This window comes from Vanessa atalanta, chromosome 22, assembly GCF_905147765.1.
Source record: "Vanessa atalanta chromosome 22, ilVanAtal1.2, whole genome shotgun sequence".
NCBI classification, from domain to species: domain Eukaryota; kingdom Metazoa; phylum Arthropoda; class Insecta; order Lepidoptera; family Nymphalidae; genus Vanessa; species Vanessa atalanta.
The window spans coordinates 4652927-4672748 of record NC_061892.1 but is presented as its reverse complement, the minus strand read 5'-3'; positions in this window follow the sequence as shown (position 1 = coordinate 4672748).

Genomic DNA, 19822 nt, shown 5'->3' with positions numbered 1-19822 from the left:
GAAAAGTTTTACTTCGTAAAAAAAATAGTTTTAAAAAAGCTGAATGCTTAATAATATATTATCATCATCAACCTCCTGCCGTTATCCCAATTTTATTTGGGGTCGGCGTAGCATGTCTTCTTCTTCCATACTTCTTTCTGACGTCATCTCACAAGTAACCTTTCCAGCTTTTATTATCTTTCACACAATCCATCCATCGTTTCTTTGTTCGTCGCCTTCTTCTATATCCATCTACATTCATACTCAAGACCTTTCTCACAAAATGGTTATCATTCTTCGGCATAACACACCACGATCTCAACTAATAACTATTTAGCCATAAAATAATAATACTTATAATGATAAATTTAAGTTCTTCTTTTTCATCACCTATAGAACACTCATTTACAATTTTAAGGTGTGAAGTTGTCTATTTCGAGCAACTTGACTCTTAATTTACCATTCAACGCTATGTAATTTTGATGCCACCCTGTGCGCGCATCATCACAAATTCACTCTTATAATTTTTTTAACGCGCCAAACGAAGTACAACCTCAAAACGGATGTTATTATAGTTGGCCGTTTTGTAAAATAAGTAACGAAAGATTCAATTTTAAACAAAACGCCTGCGGCATGTGATCACGTCTCAGAAAACTTATTCATTGTGGTATTTCTCACTAACATTCCAGAAACTGTAACGATAAATTTTAAAAGAGATACATCGGTTTGTTTTGTAATTAAAGTTTTAAGGAATTTATTTTGTTACTGCACGAAATAGTGTTTGTTTAATATTTGAAGGAATATTGTTTTTACTTTATAACGAATAAACTGCTTAGTACAAAAAAAAAAAAAAATCTCTAACATAACTAAGCGTTGTCTTTAGGACATTCAGCACTACGCTAACTTATATGGAGAAAATAATTTTTACTCGCTCTTTAGAGAAAATAATTTTCGCTCGCGTTTTATTCGTCAGGAGTTAGGTATTATAAAGCCTAGCCTAGCCTATGTCCTTCCTAGGGTTTCAAGTTTGCTTCATGCCAAATATAGTCAAATTTGATTCAGTAGCATGGTCATGAAAGAACAACCGACAGACAGACATATAATTTCAGATTTATTATATTAGTATAGATGATCGAAAAGATACATTACAAAATAGAATAACAGTATCGTAAACGGAACCCTAATGACACAACATTATATTTTAACATTAAAAATTGAATGAAGATATCTCGATAAAAAAAATAAACAAGAACAGTGAAAATAGTCTTTAAGCAAGCTTGAATTATGATTTTTTTTTATGATATAGTTTGGCGGACTAGCAAATGGGCCACCTGATGGAAAGACGTCACCATTGACAATAGACAATGGCGCTGTAAGATATATTAACCATTCCTTAAATCGCCAAAGTGCCACCAACCTTGGGAACTAAGATGTTATATCCCTTGGGTCTGTAGTTATTCTGGCTCACTAACCCTTCAAACCGGAACCCAACAATACTGAGTATTGCTGTTTGGCTTGTACGAAGCCCTCTCACCAAGTAAAATGTAGGAAATATGCCACTTTTATGCCTAACGCTTGACAACCAACTCCTAAAATGAGAGCGAAGGCGCGGTTGAGAACTAGTCTTTTAAAAATTAGTCTCAGTAAAGGGAAAAGAAAGGACAACTGTATTTATTTACCTGTTACAAACTATTAATAAATATGAAATGCTTTATTTACACCTACATGTACATATATAAATGTGTAAATATTATTTATACGTATTTTATTTAAATAAATACCCTCTATTATGCTCTGGTATTGGAACTAGTTTTATAAATATTACGGACGAATGAAACGTTCATAAAAAATACGCAGGTCGTTTTGTACCATATAAAATTTCAACCGTAATAAGGGCGAAGAGAACGTTGGTGGATATTTATCTCATGGATTTGAAAATATGCTTCGGATAAAATATTTATTTTATCCGTACGAAGTCGAGACAGACGACTAGTATTATTATAACGATGTATAGATATTATTTTATGATAATCTATACATAGACAGTCCATAGTTTTAATAAAATACTTGAAATGAAATGAAAATAAGCTTATATATTAAAAAGTATAATAAAATATTTATCCTTGAGTTTGACGAGGGTCGTATTACCAAATTAAATTAATAGCTATTCTGAAAAAAGCACAATACTCGACATCAATTTCGGTTATGGCAAACGATTATTATCAACGGATTTTTATTTCTTCCAATTGTAGTACTTGCTCCAGTTTGAACTCGAGATCTTCGTTTAAGATACAGAGTGCTATTTCGTACACTAGCACTTAAAATTCAAGAGACAAAAATATTAATTTCTTAATTGATGTCGTAAGATATTTTTGTATGCGTCTATAATTTCGAATACTAATTAACGATTTCCAATTAAAGTAACTTAGTGAAATCCTACTTATATTGTAAACGATGTATCATAACGATAAAAGTATAACACTTTTGCTATAATTACTAATAATTTAAGCGTGTTTATTAGAAGCGTGCTTAAATAGATCTCATTAAACGATATTATGAAAATATAAATACAAAAACTTGAACAATTATTGACATAATGAAATTGTTAAACAAATATTTCAACGAAAACACTAGAATTATGGATTTATTTTTCTAGTATTTTTATATAAATAATATGAAAATGATAATTGTAACTCATTATTGAGTCAGTGGCAGACAAAGTTAAGGAACTGGTATGCGATTTTTTAAGAACACAAAATGAACGCATACAAAATGCTTTTCAATTATTATTTAATTAAATATATATTTTTAATATCATAACTTTTTATAAGTCAGTAGCAACTCGATTAAAACTCTACGTAGTATAAAACGAAGTCGCTTCCCGCTGTCTGTACGCTTAGATCTTTTATACTACATAAGGGATGTTAATGCGGTTTTCATCAACAAGTAGAGAAAAGTCCTAAAGTCAATACCCATGTAAAGTCAATACGGGTCGTTAGCTGGTATTAATAATAATTTAAATATTTATTCGAAAACACTTTTGAATACTTCATCAGTATCAAAAAAATATTATTATTTTGTTATATAAAGTGCTTCTTGGTCAGTAAGATGACGAATCACAGGCGAGTATTCAGCTGATACGACAATGGTGTGAAGTATCTCTGGAGTTACGAAAATGGATAGAATATAAAATGATTATAAATATAAGATAACTTTAAAACTAGCTTTCGTGGCTTGGACATGGAACGCGGAGATATGAGCATTATAATACAAAGAGTGTTGTTCACACGTCGAATATATTTTTAAAAATGTCTAACTGACATAAGCACATACCTACACAGCCTAAACCAGTGAATCTAACAGAATGTAAAAAGTTTACACGTACGAGATGATTTTTCAATTCAACTTCTAAATGATTTAAATGCTGAATATTTTTAAGGAATAATAGTAAATAAGTATAAATAAACAATTTTTTATGGTATAGGTACGTGAACGAGCAAATGGGTCATCTGATGGTAAGTGGTCTCTATCGCCCATTGACAATGACGCCGATACGCACGAAATATTAACCATTCCTTTCATCACCAATGATATTTGTCCCTAGTGCCTGTAGTTACATTGGCTCACTCAGCCTTCAAACTGAAACATAATAATTCTGAGTACTGCTGTTTGGCGATAGAATATCTGATGAAAGGATGGTACCTACCCAGATGGGCTTGCACAAGGCCCTACCACCAAGTAAACCACATTTTTATAATATGATATATAACACTATTCTATCACGATCTGTAAATGCAATTTAAAAAAAAGAAGAACTATATGAAGGATGAATTGTGCAAGACTCTTTACATTATTTACGTATTAAAACTTAAAAATAAACAAGTGCATTTATGTTTTTGATAAATTACTAATATTTAACACACATACAAAAAAATATTTGAATATCGAATTGTATATTATTTTGTTTATAAAACAAACAATACAAAACATACCACTTAAACAAAATGCAAAGACAAAACAATGACCAATACAGTTTTCAAATGTAAGCAATACGTAACAATGCCAGCAAATTTGAAAAAGTAAAAGTAAACTATAATACAATTGTGAGACTTATTTTTCAATTTACAATAACGGATCAAATCAAACGGAAACGATACTTGCTCAGACGAAATATTGCATTTATATACATTTTAATGCACGTTAGAGCACTTCAGTTACTATACAGCTTACGGGGGTTGTTAGCAATTATAAAACATTCTCAATAAATCGTTTATTAGACACTTTTAGCACACAAACGATGAATACCAGAAATTGTTCTTGTCTTTTTAATTTGGCAATCCGATTACAGGATGAGTATTCACCACGACACACGTCACGTCAAATCCAGAACTATAAAATACAGACATTTTAGGTTGTGGGTTTTTAATTCCGTCTACTACTATTATGCCTTCAAAATTAAACTGAGCCTGTAATCTCGACCGCACCGATCAATCTCTACCGTGTCTTCTCCATCGCACGTGATATTGGCGAAATAATCTGTGCCTTTTTGCCACAAATAAAGCCAGAAAAAAAAAGATACAGACATTGACAACAAATTAAAAAGTTAATGCAAAAAAATAATAAACTCATATATTATATTTTATTAATCCATACATTGAAAAGTTTACGTTTTACACTAAAAACATATTATTCTGTCGCGTGACATGACTGGTGTGAAATATCGAAATTTTAAGTAAATTGTATATTATTTAATATCACACTAGTATAACTATAAGTGCTATAGGTGCCCTGCACATTGCACACCAAAGAGTGTAGAGAAGGGTGGTGGATGGTTTTTGGAATGACGGCATAAGAGAGCGTCCTTTGCCGCGACGGTATATGAGTCGGCTTTAACCCTAAAATGCACCAAAAGACGTTTCACATGAACAAAAAAGAATTTATTCATGTGAAACGTCTTATTATATTTTAAATATAAATATTTCATCAAACATCTACCTAGGCTTTGTAAGCCAAGACCATTTTTGGTACGATTAATTTTATTTATCCGGTTGAATGGATTTGTGCCAAGGAAAACGTTTTTGACCGTGTTCAAGACGTTATTATTCGTAGCATAGTGTATCCGCCGAAATATAATACAATATTTCATCGGACATTGAATTTAACTGCTTAAACTATCAGTCGACCCGAAAATAAATACGAAAGATTTAAGTAAACGTGCAAAATAACAATAAACAAAGTATTTAAAAAACGATATCATTGTTATAAATAATCATAATATTATTTACATACCTACATAGTGTGTGTATAGTATATATGATAAATTCTATCGTTCATTAAATAAAAAGCAATTAACTTAAATGTGTCGATAAAGCTAGAACGATAACAGTGACAACTCCACCAGAATTCCAAACTATTTCCACTATTAGAGACATTTTCAAAATTAAATCACTGGCAAATAAAAACGGATCAAGTTTAGAAGTATCAAAATCGTTTCATAATCGTTCTAATTCCACGTTTACATAATTTGGTTGCATTTTATAATTTCCTCACGTATTTTAGATCAATAATTGTATTAACTGGAATCTATAAATTATGAATAAACTTCAATAACTTAATCAAGAAACCTTTAGCATTAGTTGTCGTGGGTTGATAACAAATTTGGGATCGTAATGGAAGTAATTTAATTTGAAACCAATAAGATAATTATCTAAGTATTGAGACATAAATGAATCGTATATAAGATATGAAACATAAAGCCCTTTCTGTGTATGTAAAGCCACTTATCAGATATTATAGCACCAAAAAGCTACAGTTAGTGTTCTTGTGTTCCGGTTACAAGCTGAGTCTGTTTAACCACAGGCACAAGGGACATACTACTTAGTGCCGAAGGTGGCTTATTGGTTTTTGTAATAAATGTTTAACATTTCATAATACGCCAATGTCAATAACCTGGCACTGGCAGTAGTAAACTCTACCAAAAGGTAAGTAGTGTTAGTCAAACGCTTCAATTACATCACTTTTGTAAAATGCGATAATGGGCAAACCCATTCGTCAACTAGCACCAAACAGCAATATTTAGTATTTTTGTATTCCAGTATGAATTCTAAATGAGCCTATGTCACTTCATGCCCAAGTTACGAACGGTAGTAGTGCATAGACTATGTAAGCAGTGTTAATATTTCTTGCAGGCGGTGGTGATCGCTTACCTTCCTGAAATTACATATAAATTCTCCACACCCTACATGACTAATCTAGTTTCAGTGGTGTATTGTTTATAACTAACTCTAGAATCGGTTTGTCAATCTGATTAAAATTTGGTTTGTGGATTGGTTTAATGTTGGAATTGCTCCTTAGATGCTTTACGTCCCGTTGAAATGCATAGTTCCAGTGGGAACCAAACTAAGCCGAAATTTGTAACGCCTCAACGAATTTTAATCAAATTCTGTGTTTGTGTGCTTACTGTCTACGATCTACACGATTATATGTACAGAGCGGTGACATCGTGCTAAATATTAACACTAAGGTAATTTACCAGATTTGGGTGGAAATATTTGTATGAATTCGTGTAATATGTAATATATACATCGTCCTTTAATATGGCAACATGTAACTTTCCTTTGTACTCTTTTATTTGTACTATACGCTTTCTGAATAATAATAATTATAATATAATAAACATATTTTTTTTTTGGTAATAAATTCTTTTAAGCGGTTTATACGTAAGGAAAAAGCGCTATGTTCCCGGGCGACCTCTCCCTTGATTTCTATATATCTCTTTTATAATAAACGCTTTTATATAAACTTATTTTATGCTATTAGTTAGTTAGAATTCAAATAAAAAAAAAAAAAACAAAAAGTCACAAGCCATCACTACAAATTTCACCCCCAAAAGGTATGAATTAAAAAAAATAGTCTATATCCTTTCCACAAACATTTTATATAATAAATAAAAATTGTTTGATAGAATAATTTGCTTTCAGTTATTTAGACTAATATTTACATACTATATTAAGCCCTACATTATCTCTGGTAAACCTATAAAATCGGATGTCAGAAGGACATTCCAATTTATTTATTTTAATATATGATAAATAATTCTACCAATATGTATATGTCGGAGAAGTAGTCGGGTTTACAGCTTCCATCGCAGTGAAACGCAATCAATATAAATAATCTTTATTAGTTCTGTTAACAATTTATTGTCTTTTTTTTAAAAAATGTCAATGCAATATGGCGTTGCTATAACAATGCCCGTTTCTAAGGCGTCCTTTTCGAATGAATCAAACGGATATTCACAACTACAACTTTTTATAATAAATTAATGCAATTACTGCAAATTCATTCTTAAAATATAGTTTAATATTAAAGATGAATTTCTATTTGGTTCTTATTATTAAATATAGCTGTTAATTAATTACAATTGAATTACTTAAAAAATAATATAATATTTTTATTACATAGTCCGTTATGACACATTACAGGTGGCGCTACAAGACGAATCCAAATTAAGTTTTACTTACATAATAAAATATAAACATTAAAATGATAATTGACAATATACTTATAATTATTATTTTATATTATTAATATTTTAAACCATTGCCGATAAATGGCGACTTGCGCCCATATATACTTGAGTTAGGTTATAGAAACGGTAAGAGTTTAAGTGTTAGTCAAACGCTTCAATTACATCACTTTTGTAAAATGCGATATTGTATAATAACACTTATGCATCATTCCTTCCATGACATGAAGGTAGGGCTTAATGGAAGCCCTTCTGGATAGGTATCATCTACACATCAGATATATTGATGTGTTCTGATTTTAAGGGTCAATGAACCATTGTTACTACATGCACAAGGGACATGACATCTCAGCTGTTAAGGTTAGTGGCGCATTGGCGACATAAAAAATGGCTAATACATATTTCTTACAGCGCCAATGTCTAATGGCGGTGACCACTTATCATAAGTTAGCCCATCTGACCGTCTGTTCCTATAACGTAAAACAACCCACAGGAATCTTTAAGGGAAATAGCTACTTTTAATAGAATTTCAAAAAGTTCTTCCACCTTTACATATTAAATTGGGACTCATGAAGAACTTTGTCATGGCACTCAACAAAGATGGAGTCTTTGAGTACCTGTGAAGTAAATTTCTGAGTCAAAGCGATGCTAAACTAAAAGAAGGAATCTTTATTGGTCTTCAAATTCAAGCGTTTCTGAAGTACTAAAACTTTAATTTAGTTTTAAAGGTCGTTCAAAAAGAGCAATGGTTGCCTTATATAGCAGTTATTCATGTTTTTTGGATAAAATTTGTACCAAAAAAATTACTTGTGTTAATAATATTTGAATATATAGGAAGACTGCTTTGGTGCACCCGATCCTTAAAAAACTCAACTCAGGCCGTCAAATTTTTAATTCACATAAAAGGAATAATTTTAAGCATAGATTAAATTAATTGCAATTAGAACGATAATATCTGTACTAACATTATAAGCAGGTAAAATTATGGGGGTAAGTCACCGGAAGTGATAATCTAATTAAAAGAAATAAACACTAATTTAGAACTGCATTATTCCTGAGTGCTATTGGGTCTGAATTATATTTATATAATATTATTTTATGTATTAATAAATTGCATTTTTTTTCTAGAATGAATATTACGTAAAATAAAATATTTGGCTTTAAAATTTATATTGAATGAATGATCCATATCTAAATATTCATTGATATTGTAGTAACATATCCATCGCAGCAATATCATATATATATAAAAAAATAACGAATTGATAACCTCCTTCTTTTTGAAGTCTGTTAAAAACAGTGAAATTTATACGCAATTATGCTCAAAATGGTGTTGGTTCTTGCCCACGAACTGCTCACGAGTGACGTATTGTTCTTTCGCATTTCTAATGGAAGCAGTTGTCTCGCGCCTATGCTAACATGCCCATTGCCTGGAGTTCCAAATTCGCCGATCAAAAACCAAATTGCAATTTAACGCACAAATTTAATTTTATATTAAGAACGCAGTCAAACACTTTGGCATTGGTGACCAGAGAAATAGGTTTTAGTTACTTTTGTCTGACATCACCAGTTTTATTTTTCACCTAAGGCCACCACACAACTACATCCTTCATGAAATCGGAAGCAGTTAGGAATGGCCCACAATTGTACACTGTATAAAACTCGAGATAGGTGGGTCAGCGTGTAGTGGATGTCAAATAATGAGGCTATCAGGGACAAGGCATCGACCCCTAGAAATGGATTAAATAGTTTCTGTGAAGTTCTTGCGGTACCTAAAAGAGCACCAGCTGATTAGCTATCGTTTTGGGTTGACAAGACTTTGATCTACTTATTCTGACGCATAGAGCAGCAAGCAGTTGAGTCCATGGGGCAAGCATTAGCGGACAGTTAGGACATAGCTTTGATTTGGGAGAGTACAAATCGCTGTTTTCGAAATTTCCTTTCGTCTCGGGAAAACATGCATCTATCAACAGTTGTCCATTATCTTGCGCACTATATCCTACACTGTTTTTTCAGCATATCAATGACACGTGCAAATCAGCAATTTTCCCTGCTATAGTACCATAGACACCATACAATATACGAATATGTCGACGAGAACCGGAACAAACCTGTGTGACCTTCTGATAACACTTTTAAGTATATTGGTTAAATAGTTATTTAGTTATTCGTCAAATAGAGCGAAGTGGAAGCAAAAGACTGGGAAAGCAGACCCCACCATCAGATGGGAATCATAAATGCACAGGAGAGCCAGAGAGAAAGAGAGTTATTTTCAGCTAGGCATTATGAAAAATAAATGTCGTTCCATTTTTAATTAAGATTTTTAACTGGTTTTCATCTACCACTTTTATTAGTACACGGGAAGTTCTAAGTTTCAATTCTAAATATCCAGAAAAAACAACTATCAGAATACATGAAAGCTAAAAGGCTATGGATGAAGAGAAATCCGTATTTCCCTTTAAAGTAATTAAAAGGTTTTTTTACGTTTACTTCGATTCAAACGTTTATTCAACTCTAAGCTGTGTGAAAGTTTTTAAAAAAGTAGTTTTAAAATTTTGAATGAACCTTCGAGGAGTTGAGTGAAAACATTAATACCTTTGATATAAAGAGTTCTATTGAAATCCTTTTCAAGTTTCTAGTAGACGAATGTTTTAAAATTACAAACAGGCTTCATATCGTTTCTCTAAATTATAAACACGACTTAGCACACAGCAAAATACTCTACTGTGATATTATGAATAAGTATGTTTTGTACTATTATTTAAAAAAAAAACAGCATAATATTAAGTCAGATAATTTTAATGTTTCTATGTATTTTTAGTAAAAACATTTTAGTCAAAAAATATATAGTACGATACGAGCTTTTATCATAAAAATAAACGAGAACGCAAATTAAATACAACATTTAATATTTCCTATTACAATAAATATACGAAATCCAACAAATACAATGAATTCTTTTTGAATGAAACATTGTGAATAACTCTATGTGCCAAACACAAAAAAATCGGGTGATACAACATTGATTCTCGCCATTATAGCATAATACATAGCGTAATTACTGAAACTACTGCTGAAATTCAACTGGGGCATTAAAAATATTAAATGTCTTATCAATAAATTGTATGGCAGATTAATTTAAATAGATGGATGGAACGAGAATATTCTAGAACATTACCCCGCATAGAAGTAACTGGTTGTAAAAATAATATTATGGGCTATGCTGTTTGCTTGTCTTTCTTAAGGATGGATGGTTCATTGAAGCTGAGTACTTATTACCAATGATCCTATTCTGTAACCGTCTAAGGATCCCTGCAAATAGAACAGGTTATTTAAAATATACATTATTTTTTTTTATTTATATTTTGAGCATCGTTGGATGGTTGATGATATCTTTACGATTAATAGATTTCGATAACATTTGACTATGGAATTTATTAAGTGAAAACTTTTTTTACTATTAATTTTATTATGACCAGCATTGCAGTGTATCAAATATATCGTTTAGAAAATGGCAATGACTATTGATTTATGTAAGTACCTATATTATACATATGAAAACTCAACCTTTTTATTCATTTTGATTTCTATGTATATTGAGTTATTATCTAGAAGCTATTGAAATTCCTAAGAAAGATATTAATAACATATGTATTATTGATAGTAGAACTTTGTGGAATTCCTATATATCTATAATATATATATATATATATATATATATGTGTAATCTTCTTTTATTAATAAAGCTAAGGTGATGCTCAACACTTGGGTTTTCTGTGTAAGGCCATCTTTACCTTAGCTTTTATTATTAGACCAGTCATTGTTTATAATCTGTGGTAACCACTTACCATTAGAAGACTAATATTATAGGAACGTTCGTCTTCTTCTTTTAAATAGAATAAACGGGTAAAATAGAAGAGTATTACTTATACTTTAAACTGGTAGTAATAATAGTATATTTAATATTTGCTCGGGTTAGGTACACCCTAATTTTTTTGAGTCCGACTTATGTCCTACATTAATGAAGAGAGTCGTCTACTATTACCTACTTTTTCTTTAGCTTTTAGTACATTATCTTTCTCATCAATACAACTGTTCAAATTTAAATATATTCGTTATTACATTTTTCATATTTATTCATTTCATTTAGTGCCTCATTAATACAAGGTTATATATAATAACAATATTAATAAAATTATTTTATATACAACCCGCAAACGAATTTGTGCCGGAAGTCAACTTAGATTCGGAATTTTTCATGGTATATGTGTTTGACTAATCAAGCCCTATCATTTGATACAGATACTGAGATGGCTGTAAAAAAATTTGCTTCAGTTCAATGGGTCAAAAACACCAAGAGAAAAGAGTATAACATTTAAATTAACCGTTTGAAATTCAAGTTGTAAAACGGGAACATAAGAGTCAACAAATGGTAAAGATCATAGTAATATCGAAGAAAAATATATATTACTTATATAATTATGTATTTAAACAGCAGCTTCGTTTGTGAGTTTCCTAACTTTAAAGTCGGTTTACATTTTAGTTCCATCGCAAGTGTCCGTCTTCATTTCCACGACGCTGTCGTGCAATCGAATTGAGGGCAATCCGGTTCTGAGAATTTCCTGGAGTTAAAGTAAGCTATATGTACATATTGAATACATTGGAAGAGTTTATTTAAAAAAAAAATCAATATTTAGTTTGTTTTAAAGAAGATCTGCCACTTGTGTGACTACCAACCCGCATTGAAACAGCTTGCTGGAATAAATTAAAAATCTTACCGTCAATAATTTATATTGTAATTAATTAATTATATTTGACAGACATTTGTATTCCAAGTGTTGGAAATAAGTAACTTCCAAACTTTTGCCGTTTCTTCTCGATTCAATCTACATTCCGAACCGGTAGTTTTCCGTTTAGTATAATTCTGTAATATAACTATTCAAAAGTGTTATTCGAAGCCTTGCGATTTTAAAGATTATTGCAGTTAAAACGCAAGCTATACATCAATAAACTCATCACATATGAAGCTGCTTCGTCGTTCAATATACTGCGCCGGCTATTAATATTGCGGACTAGCTTCTATTGACAGCAAACTGTATTAAAAATGGCAATCGAATACTTTACGTTTGATGACGTAAAGCTAATCGAACCTTTATAGTCAAGTTGATTATAACGATTCCAATACTCGTTTTAATAATCGGCCTTTCTATTCAGTTTTAATGGGCGTTTGAAAATACAGGTATTTTATATTTGTTTTCTTTTATTTTTAATTGGTTGGCAGAAGGGCAGATAGCCAGTGTGTTATTCAATTTTATTATTAGACGTTTATTTATATAATTTATAATTTTCATATCATATTTCTTAAATACTCAATTACATGTATGTGATAAGGTTTCCAGATTTGTTTCTGGGTCTGCATAAAGCTACCAAGAAAATATTGTTGAGTTGGCAGTATGAAATTAAATAAATTATGTATTTCATGATAAATTGAATCGCGACGTTACGCAGCGCGAAAGTAAATGTTTAGAAAATTAATATAATTGAACATTGATAAATGTTATTTGGAAATAATTAATTGTATAAATAATTCCGACACTTAAAGGGCCATAGAGCGGACAAGATTATATGGATGATAGAAAATCGTGGAGCTAATACTTGTTGACTTCAAGGAAGGATATATTATATTCTAATATAATTGTATTTAACTAACATAACTATGTATTTTATATGTTGAAAAAGGGTAACTACTGAGTTTCTTACCGATTTTTCTCGGTAGAATCTACATTCCGGACCGGCTGTAGCTTCACATAATATAGTTTGTAAAATGACGATTCAAGAGTGCTTACAAAAGCCCACTTGAATAAAGTATGCTTTGATTTTAATTTCATATTTGGAATGATAAAATCTGAAAATATAATTTGGCTTATGAAATATCGTTTGGCTAGTCACGTATCTCAAAAAACTGATTGGAGTATACGAGACTTAGGAGTATGCTAGGACCCGACTGGATGATAAAAGTCTATTGATAAATGTCCAGTAGTAGATTATGTTTAGCTGATGATGATGACGATAGCGATAATGTTTGAATATTCAGAAACGCTTAAATACGTATCCACTTATTTTTTATCCGGACGGATATCCATACAAACTTTCAACTCTCATTTCATCCCCTTAGGGGTAGAGTATCCAAAATTCCTTCCTTAATGGGTGTCTACTCAATAAAACGATTCTACTCACCAAATTTCTTGGCCCAAACTTTAATAGCTTACGTTCGGCGATGGTGAATCAGTCAGTCAGACCATGTGAAAAAAAAAAAAACGTCCCGCTGAGTTTCTTTCGCCGGTTCTTCTCAGGTCAGGGTGTTTTCTTTTTCCGAACCGGTGGCAGTGTTTAACTTGACAATCAATAAGAAAGTGTAATACTTCTATATTGAATAAAGGAATTTGAGTTTGAGTTTGTTGTTTTGTATAATAAAATGACGAATGCTAAAATTGTTATTAAAAAAAATATGTGAATAAAAATAATAATAAAAAATAACTATAAATATATCCGTATATGAAAAAGAACGAAGTAATAGTCGCTTGGATAAAGGTTTCTCCTTAAGTGACGATTTCTGTCAGGTCGCCCTACTATAAGCAGTAATAAGTAACTTCGTTCTAATTAATAAATGAACATTTTTATTAGCAACGAAGAATACGATGAATGAAATTATTCGAAACAAAGAAAATCACTCGTTAAATAGGGGAGAAAAAGGTGCTGAATACACGTATTTCTTGAAACTATTTTTGGATTTTGATTCCAACTTACTTAAAACTTTCTCTATATATTCAAGATCTCTTCTCCCAGGAAGCTGTGCCTCTCCTCGTTAAATGATTGACGTGCTAACAAATATAATATATTGTGCATTTTTTTTACCTATTTAAAAATAAACCTTAATTCTCTCTAATCACACACCATTTATCTCACGTACTGATTAAGCCATGCTAGGAAGAGAGAAGTGCTGGCTGCAATTTCCACTCAGCGTCCTTTGTGGTAATTTTATATCGGTTGCTTTGAAATAAGTTCAAAGTTGTTATACATTTTTGAAAAGCTAAGAAAATGGTAAAATTTTGTAAAATAATCTGCAAGACAGGTTTCATAGCGTTTTTTTAAGCCTTTTTTGTGGAAAGATATTAAAATAATATCGTTTTACGCCTCAAATTTTTAAATTTGGAACCATAATTATTGTTTTAATATTGATAACTGATCAGTGTTTAATCGTTTTTATAAAACAGATGAAAACAATAGATTTAAATCGATACTTTTTTTTTAAATAAATTTTTGAACTTTGACTTTTGAATTTGAAAAAAGTAAAAAAACACGATAACTCTGGTTGGTTCACTTTTACATCATGCATAAGGGGGTTAAAATTATTGTAAAAAGTCATCCCTATTACCTTCTAATAAATACCTTTAATTACCGATAACCATGTATAATTAAGGGTATTATTAAATGCGTTGACGTCATCACCCCATTATATATATACATATATTATAATGCTGCATCTATTTATATCGCTAATATTATTGTGTAAAAATATTATTAATCTCAAGTTTTTATTTATCATAATATTATCTTGAATAGATGATTTATAGAACTCAGAGGGGCTTCCCCTTCTAATTAATTTTGGGTTGTTGTAGAACTTGAAGTCGATTCGGAGTTTACGTTCAGTCAACTCTAGTTCTCGGAAGAAGTAAGATTTTTGATCGAAACGTCTTATTATAAGATATAGAAATGAATATCTTATGTTACATGGTGGTAGGGCTTTGATTAAGCCCATGGCTAGGTACCACCCACTCGTCATATATTCTACCGCCACACAGCAATACTCAGTAGTATCTGTTCCGACATAAAGTAAGAGTGAATCAGTGAAACTTAAGGTACAACGGACATAACATCTTAGTCCCTAGTCCTAGTGACGGCACACTCACATACAGGCTCACTCAGGTGCTTACTGGACATGGTTGTTTCGGTAAGTACCTCTACCCGATAGTGAGGCGGGATATGACGCCCGCCTACCACGCGTGCGGTGCGCCTCTGGACACGGCGCGTCATACCTTGATGGAGTGTGCCGCATGGGGGGCTTCAGCGCCATTCCCTGGCGGCCATTGTAGGCGGAGACCTCTCACTGCCGAGCCTGATAAAGCCTGCCATGCTAGGCAGCGAGAGGTGCTGGAATGAGATGGTCTCTTTCTGCGAAAGTGCTATGTCGCAGAAAGAGGCTGCGGAGCGGGCGCGTGAGGAGAGTCCCTCCGCGGATTCGCTCCGATGAAGAAGACTGGGAAGAAGGCATCAGCGCTATACGTACCTTTTCCCTCCGCTGTAAACGTCACCAGGAGTAGGGGGGTTCTCTGAACCTCGGGAACTCCTCTGACTTGGAGGCCTACGATGGGACAAGCATCGGGACGTCACGGTAGTATGCGTAAGCGATCCCGTGAGTCCCTAGTCCTAAGGTTGGTAGCGTATTGTAGCGCTTGTTGGGAACAAACATGATATAGTATTGTTTGCTGATGATACCTTCTTAGTTTTTAAAATTAATAGAAAGTAGGTACAGTATGACGATGTAAACAATGCTATCTCTGATAAAGGAAACTGGTTTCGCGTAAATAATCTTAGGCTAAATAAAAAAAAATAAAAAATTGTAAAATTTAAAAGCTGATGTACGTACTTATCAATGGGGAATCGATGGATCCAGTTGAGTCAGCTAAATTTCTTGGCTTTTCTTGGCATTTCTTTACTGTTGATGCCAAGTTGCAATAAGTCCCCCATATTAACGGATTGGCAAGTAGTGGTAGAGCTCTGCGGCATTTTCGGTAAAAAAATTAGATTATTTACCGATGTTAATACGGCACTCTAAGTATATTTCAGTTACTTTTTATAATATTACAGCGCGCCGGATGCGTCGTAGTTCCGACTTGAACATGCGTTTACTGGTGGATTGGTTCTCTGTCATAATGCGATTTTTTGATCTGTGATTGGTAATAAAGTAAAAACATTAAAAACATCCATTAGTTTATTGTTATGAAGCAAATTTATTGAGACAAGGTAGATATACAATTGGAAACGAATCGTTTTATCTCAAACTAAGAGATAAATAAAAGCGTACTAGTGGTAATCTTTTATTATTAATCAATTACTGGCAATGTCTATCACTTATAACCAAGTGTTTTGTTTATCTACCCGTGCAAAATAAATACATATGTATATATATATTTAGCTATTCAAAGTTGATTTATATACATGATAATTCATCACGTGTCCAGTGGTGAATGAATACATGCACTTGAGGTAATTTGCTAGCGTAAAATAGCTGGAGCAGTGTAGTGATTTTGTCTCCAAATATATCTCTTAAGAGGAGCCTTTGTTTATCAGTTGTATATTTGGGTTATTGCTTCGTAAAAAATGTTATCACAGATTATTTATTAACAGAACAATTTATTGTTATTTTATGAAATCGATATAAACGTTCCAAACATAAATCTCCTAGTTCATATCAGAAATAGTCTACATCGTTAACTGAGGTCGACCGAAATCGGTGCGAAATAGAGCATATGACATTGGAAAATGATACCACTCGAAATTACCGCTTTATAATGACCCTTTGTTTGGGTATTGCATTATATTGACATAGAACAATGACTAAATTAATATTATTGATGGAATTCTATATCGTTAAAGAATACAGGATTACATATATAATATGTGCAAAGTTTTGGGATAAAATAAATTATATTAAAGAATTAAATGATTTATATTATACTAGCTAAAACTGCGACTCTACCCGAGCGAAATTTTTAAAACACAACCTTCCAATACCTTATTTATTTTAACCCCTTATGGGTGGACCCTACCTACCAAATTTCAAGCTTGTAGGTGTTATAGTTTCTGAGATTTCCTTATTAATCAGTGAGGGGTATTTTGCTTTTAAATGTATAGATGTCTGACCAAATTGAAATTAAATCTGATAAAATATTAAGTTTCAATAACCCTGGATATAGAATATAAGACTTGCAAAATGTATTTGTATGATACTTGAAGAGCGCCTGTCCATCAAGGTCCGTCCTTGGGGCAAGGTATCCACTTCTGTAATAAAATTCCGCAGACATTTTTAACTTTGCCGTTTCATAGATTTAAGTCAATTGTAAAAAATACGTATATTATTCGATACAAGATTATATTGATGATAAAAAAGCGTGCAGTTAATGCTTGTTGACTTCCAGGCAGGAGACGTAACACACATATTTAATTGTGTTTAACTAACATGACTGTATTTTTAGATGTTGAAAAAGAGTGACTACTGAGTTTCTTGCCGATTCTTCTCCGGTGGTAGCTTTACTTAAATAGTTTGTTAAATGACGATTCAAAAGTGCTTGTAACCCTACTTAAATAAAGAATATTTTGATTTGATCATATCGTGAGTAATAAATAACTAGCGCGAATACTTTTAAGTGACTTTTGTATCGTAATTGCATAATCACACCAAAGAATCTTGAAACCTATGGCCACTAATTGGGAGCACGAGCTTTGTTTTGACGTACGATAATTTAAATTTCGAAAGCTATTGCCACAGTGTGCTGGCTACGCACCATTATCAGACTGCGCTACGATTATCGGGTCCACTACACGATCAACATATCGATAAATTCAAAAGATATACTTGGACAAACAATACTAGTGTGTGTATCAGTTGGAACAAATGTCGTAGATTTATTGTAATTGTGTAGTTGGTGTACAAGCCGTGGGAACCATGAATATTATAATATATTTGTATCGATGAGACTGTTACGGTATCGACAGGCTTTATGGTTATTAGAGACTAGATGGTTCCCGTGACTCCGACCCGACCCGTGCATTATATGGTGTATCTTTGCGTCGGTCGTGGTATTGTAGTTCCCAAATGGATGGACAGATATTTAAAAAAAAATAGATATATTTTTATTTTTTCTTTTTATTGTTTTAAATTTATAATTTAATCATCTAATATTAAAAAGTTATGATGTATCTAACTGCGCAATGTATATTACACGATATTACACGTAGTGCCGTCGGGGATTAAAGCATAGATTTTTTTGCAGTTGCGAACACGCGACAGAGCCACATAAGGCTAGGCGTGTGTACTGGAAACTGGACTCACTTAAACATAAACGAAAATTGTTTTGGAATGAGAAGGAACCGGGGTATAAACATAAAATCGGTTAAGCTGATTCCGAGATTAGCGGTAACAAACGAACAAATAAACAGACAAAAATTCTAAAAATCATATTAATGTGATCTATTGCGTTAATAAATACCCCCAGTAATATTTTTCTCAAATATCTTTTGATTTTATTATATGTATAGATAATGGATATAAAGCTTATAAATCTATCTGTATATCAAATAAATAATATATAATAAATATAGAATACGCAATACTTTTTAAAACGTAATAGATGTCGTGAGTATTAATCATTTCACCAGGTCTGTTTTTTAATTAGTGCCTTCTAATGATCTTTTAAATAAAAGCGTCGACAGCCTATGACTTCGGTTGGCTTCTAATTAACCTTAAATAAGTTAGTTTCTCTGTCTTAGAAATGTTTTTTTTTTTGTATATATATTTACATTATTTAATATTTTTAATTAGATTTTATGTGTTTTCGCTGACCAAATATACCATCCAATATCTGGATGTTTGTTTACAACTTTCTTAAAAATAGACCTGACCTAGGCATAATACCAGTATGCCAAAAAATATTTCGGTTAATATTCGTCAGTAAAATGATATTCTAAATAAGAACAAATAGAAGCAATTATATAAAACCTTTTTTGATAATTGCTTACGTTTCACATTAAACTTTAGACATAAACTAACGTAACGTAACTTCGAGATTTAAAGAAAGGGACCTTTTCTTAAAGAAAGTTTTATTGAAATTTTCAATGGGAGGATGAAAAGTTTGTATTTGTTCATACGGCGTTGCAAGACGTATTCCCTTTTCATATAGTCAAAAATATTTTTGAAAAAAATGTGGTAATTTATCAATTAGGTATGTAACTACCTATAAACATTATACACCATCCATATATGTACGAGTAGGTACTCGTACATTACACACACATACATAAACACACATATATTCGCGCTCGTAAGTACACACGTCCACTCGTCTTTGCTGATAATTAAACAGCTAATAGGTTTATAGGTTTTTGTTTCAGTTGCAAGATACGACAGACACAAGGATCCGCGCGAGCTCACACTTGTAATTTTTATTTTCAGAAAATAAAAACACGATTAGCGAACAG